A 6,000-nucleotide genomic window follows, 5' to 3' on the forward strand; every position below is an offset into this window, starting at 1 on the left:
AGCACTAGATGTCAGTAATTCTTATACACAGTACACCTGAGGTATGTAATGTAGCATGTTTTTGTTTGTTTCTGGTTTTTTGCAGTGATCATTATTACCTGTTCTTTTTACCTAAATGTATGCATAAAAAGTCAGAGGTAGGTGATGTGCAGCTTAAAAGTTTTATTTATTTAGTCATTTAGAGAAAATTGTTCTGATGTTGTGTGTATGTATATTTTGTATTCAAGATTGCACATACTAACTGTTACATTGCTAGTTGGGGAAATCCTTTTCATACAAAGGGGACGTTTCAGGAAGGGGCAGACTTATCATTTGACAAAACTAGGTGGTTGCATAAGGGCCCCCTGTTCTTTAGGGCCCAATAAAACTTGTCATACACCTATGGATATTTATTACGTATTACTAGCATAAATTATATTTTTGATTAAAATGCATTTGCTAAAATGCTGGCAGAATGCTTATTATATTATGTGTCCCTTATTATATTATGTGGGTTCCTCCTAATGCAAGACAATGCTAGACCTCATGTGGCTGGAGTGTGTCAGCAGTTCCTGCAACACGAAGGCATTGATGTTATGGACTGGCCCGCCTGTTCCCCAGACCTCTGGAACATCATGTCTCGCTCCATCCACCAACGCCAAGTTGCACCACAGACTGTCCAGGAGTTGTCGGATGCTTTAGTCCAGGTCTGGGAGGAGATCCCTCAGGAGAACATCTGCCGCCTCATCCGGAGCATGTCCAGGTGTTGTAGGGAGGTCATACAGGCACATGGAGGCCACACACACTACTGAGTATCATTTTGACTTGTTTAAAGGACATTACATGAAAGTTGGATCAGTCTGTAGTGTTTTTTATCCACTTTCGTTTTGAGTTTAACTCCAAATCCAAATTGATACATTTGATTTTCATTGATTATTTTTGTGTGATTTTGTGGTCAATTAGTTTTCTGCCAAATATCCTAATTGGCATCAACCTCAAAAAATCCATATCAGTTGGACCATATTAATAACACGACTACATTCTATAATAAAATGTTTCCTATTAATCTTATAGCTTTGTATTAATATTGTTTTAATGGGTATTATCATTTAATGCTGTAGATATTTATTGTTGAGTTAATTCAAAATGAATTAATTTCCTGTTGGGCAAGCGTTTGTCATGTATTTGCATCACTAGTTTTTCCTGTGACATGCGATCTGTTTCAAGATGAGAGAGTTTTGGCTTACAAAGTCACCCCTGAAAGGAAGGCTCTTTCAGTCTATCAAAAATATTATCATTAAATCATTATTTTGGGGACACTTGGTTTCCACTGAGCAGGAAGCATTTGAAATATGTAAAAAGTGCAATATTTATCATAAGGCCCCATGCCTGCCTTTGCCTACTGCCCCAAATTTTCTAAATCCACCACTGGTTTCAGGTGCCCCTTTCCTCAAGCAACAACTGTCCATACTGTCTGCAGTTATGTTAAAAAGCCAGTGTTATTAATACAAAACAGGATCTTCTTGATTTAATCCTTTACTGTAGAAAAATATTATGACGTTGATCTCTAGAAGCACAGCTTCTAAGCATATTGACTTTAAAAAGCATGTCTGACATCTCTGAGGTCCTAAAGGTCCTAAATCACGTGTCAAACTCTAGTCCTCGAGGACCAGTATCCTGAAGGTTTTTGTTCAATCCTCCAACACACCTGACCGACATGAATGAGTAGGTTGACAAGGATCGATTTGATTTGAATCAGGTGTGCTGGTGCAGGAAAACAACAAAAACTCGCCAGAATCTGCCCCTCGAGGACTGAAGTTTGACATCCCTGTCCTAAATGAAACAGGTGAGCCAAAACTAGCCTCCTATACTGCTAGAGAAGCAGTCTATGCTCCAGCATAACCTTCACCAACCCACTTAGCAAGTGTGAGGTGGATTAAATAAATTTCTCAAAATATTGGTGAATAGCAGACAGATAAATTTAGCAATAGATCGGGATCTTACTCTTTTATTACAGATGTTGATGTCGACATGTTTACTTGATTGGACAAGTGGCTCGACGGTGTCACCTTCATCCATATGACACATTGCTACAAATATTTACAGCAATTAAAAGAAATTTCCATTTTCATACCACAGGACATTTATCATGGGTTTTCCAGGTTTTTAATTTACTGCTGCTGAGAGTCAATAAGATCAAAGTTCAGCATAAACTAATGAGTTTTGAAATTCAACATGCAGAACCACTCCTCTCTTTCTCCTTCTGCCAACCTTTCTTTTTACTGCCATTAATGTGATGTTACAGATTGTTTAAGATGTGTAAGTGACTCTCTGACTGTGATATTGGACCATGAAATATTGACATATCGTACCTTTACTGTTTGAATTTAATTAGCATATTATCTGTTTAACATACAAGTCTAGAGCTATGTAACATTGGGTTTTTCCCTAACAGTGTTCTCAAGCCATTTGCAGCACTAAGGTGGAACTAGAAGCACGGCACTGAAATCAAGTTTAGGATTTTCTAAAATAAAGTATAAAATTATAATTAACATGTTATTAAAGAGACATCTTGCTATAATGAAAATTTAGGGGGGGTTTTGTACAACCTGCATTTTTTTTTAACCATGTGTCATCAAAGTTAGTTAACCTTTCTAACTATATTGACCTGTTCCAGTATCATTGATTTCATTACTAAGGGCAGAAGTTTAGGATGTATAGCAGCCACTAGTTGGCTGATTTACTTTGGCATCAATCTATGCAATAATTTAAGTGAGAGAGAAGCAAATTGCTGATTTTGTTTGTTTGTGCCACATAATTTGCAAAAACCAAAACTCTGACACCATGTCTTTCAAAATAGCTATTTGGTATAGATAATCTAATTGCTTCCTTGTCTGGCTTTTTATACCATCAGCGTTATACAAGATGGGTAATGATGTTGGCATGAGGAGTGGACACATGATGCATGGTGAAGAAGAACCAAAAAGCAGAAAACCAGGTACCCTTTCAGACTGAAACAGACTCAACAGATAACATTTCTTCCTCCAGCAGTGTGTCAGGCAGTCTGGAGGGAGGGACAGGGGCTGAACGAGATCTGATTAATGAGTGTCACTGGGTGGTTGCACGTTTGTGTCCTCGCTCGCTTTTGTGTCACAAGCACTCTCAATGGCTTCATCAATTTGTAGCCATTATCACACCAATAGACAAGAATGGAGGGATGTGGGGTGTTACGGATCGTGGCCTCTGCTGTGCCATCTGGAGAGTTAAATACAGCTGAGTATAGAAGTAATCTTCTACTTCAATGAAAAAGGAAACAGTTTGTTTTTTTTTTGTTTTTTTTTTAACCAACAATAAGAAATCATAACACTAAAAAACAATTTATGACTCTCAAATCGGGTTGTAATTCTTTCTAAAATAAGTGTCTGCCCCAATTTTCATTAAAAAAAAAGAGGAAATCATTTTTTCATTTGAACTTTAAAAGTGAAATTTTTATATTACAAAAAGTTAAGGACAATTTGTAAATTTGCTGCATAGTGACAAAGTTTACAAGGTGTCAAATTTATCAGATGCACTTATATGATACTATGAAAATTTTAATTAATGTTAAATAGGCAATATTTATACTATATATTCAAGTTATAATATGTTTATTACTTTACTCTATATATCATTGTGGAAATTAGGATCAATTAAGTTTTTTTTATATAAATTCATTTTTTTTTCATATACTGTTTACATTTTTAAAGTGAAAACTTCATGTTATTTTGGTTTTATTTATCAACAATAGCACTGAAACACGTCGGATACATAAACTGATTTTTTACATCGACTGTAATTTGAACTTGGTTAAAAGTTTAGTTTGTAACTCTACTTGTTTGAAAACAACTAATCATGTATTTTAAGCATTAAAATTCAAATCTTAATTGTAATTGTTAACTATTAAAAACATCTGGAGTTGTCTTTTGTTGCGGCTAACAGTACAGTATTAGCCATGAAAGATAATGTTTACTTTGTCCAGTTTTGTTTGACTATCAGCTCAGCTGCCTTACAACACACCTAAATGTCATCTATTTTATGACTCCGAGGACCTCAAATAAGCTGATATTTAAAATTTTTTCAACCTTACATTTCTGTTTGTTTTGGAAGTCTTGATAAGTGTCGGTCATCGGATTGTAGGGAAACCAGGGAAATTTTTTCCAACCAACTTTGTAATTTAACATGCAGTGTTTCACTAATGCATTTCTGGTTTGGTGTCTGTCTGCTCTTCATTTGGTTGAACTGGGATAACATTTCATACTTTAATTCAGCTGACTGTATTTCAACCCAGCCAGCTGCTTGGGATGGCTTTTGACTGGGTGGCCCTTGCATTGCAGCCTTTTGGCTATGGTGTGGATCAGGGCCTATCATGAGTCATGGCCATTCCAGTGGTGATGCCCTCTGCGGTCATCGGTGGCGGGCACATGGTGGGAAAGGTTGCCCAGGATATCGTTTCCTCGCAGTGTGCCAAGCCAGATGTTGATTTATTTGTTTACTTTTGGTTAAAGAGACAGAAGATATGCATCTAGAGTTGTGCTATGCAACATGAGACTAAGGGTGTGTCTGTATGTGCGTGTGAACGATCATATGTCCATTTGTATTCTTTGTTATTTTTAATAGAAGTAAAACACTTTGTGCAGCTCCAGGTATGAAAAATAAATAAATGTTTCACTTTTTTTTTTTTTTTTTTTTGTCTTCTTGTCATGCTGCAGTGCTAACACTAATAAGCCCAGGATTTAAAATCTAAGCAGCTCACACTGATGGAAATGTCTATATATGTGCAGTCATTTTACGCTTAAGGTAAAAGGTTGCACAAGTTTTTGCCCTTTAAGAGGAACTCAGCAAAGGGATTACAAAGTTTTTACAGCTCATTTTGGGGGGGACATGAAGGAATGAATACTGACCCATTTAGGGTAATAAAAGAAATCTTACTGACTGATCCAAATACACTGAAAGTATCGGTTAGATGTTTTAACAGAATCCTGTACTAACAAAACATTTCAATCGTCCTAAGAAAGTTTGTTTTCTGCTGTAGGGACACTGGCACAGCAAAGTTTGAGCAACAAAGTTATAAATCATCACTATCTCGGCTTGACTCACTGAGCCAAGAGTGTGTCTATTAGGCGTATGCATGAAGGCATTGTGTGAACAGGAACAGCTGTAGAACAGATGTGGATAAGCAAATAGCTGCACACACATCATTAGGTGCTCATTTACAGACATTAGGCAAGAGGACATGCATGGGAACTGACCGGCATGTACCTGCAATGAAACTTTTTGGCCACCTCCTAAAAGTGTGATGTAAAACTGTGGGAGTCATAACTCTAACTGTTGGTTTTACCTTTCACCACAAGCTTCCTGTGTCATTTCTTCTGCTGTTGTTAAGTCCTCTCCACCATTATTTAATCAGGATTTAGACATAAAAAAGCTTAGCACCAGGTCTAAGAATTGAGTAAAAATTTACATGAAGATAAGAAATATAACATTATTGTTGTTAATTTTTCCAAAAAAAAAAAATCCAAAATTTAGAATTAGTGTTTAAAAAACATCACATTTTAATTGTTTCTGTAGAAAGGAAGGCAGTGAGCAGCAGCTCTAAACAGCCATGAATGAATGAATTTTAAGGAAATATTATTGTCAGCTCTGATGTCAGAGAAGCAGTTGCCCATCCACCTGGTAAGGGTTATAAGACCACTGGAGTCCAGTGTTCATCCACATGTGGAAAACATCCAGGGCATTTGGAATTCTTTGGAGTGGATGCCACAGCAAATTAACACCCAGAACACACAACGCAATCCTCTTAAAAATGCAAAAAAAAAAACCCAAGATCTGACCCTACAGGCCTAAAGCACTTTGAATCCCCCTGTGGTTGAATTGTGCTATATAAATAAATTTGCCTTGCCTTGCCCACAGGCTTCAGTAAGCAGGGTAAATGTTAAAGCTTGACTGTGGAGCACGAATCTTTAATCCTGGTCCTCGAGGGCT

This window comes from Telmatherina bonti (genome assembly GCF_933228915.1).
Source record: "Telmatherina bonti genome assembly, chromosome: 15".
Classification (NCBI taxonomy): domain Eukaryota; kingdom Metazoa; phylum Chordata; class Actinopteri; order Atheriniformes; family Telmatherinidae; genus Telmatherina; species Telmatherina bonti.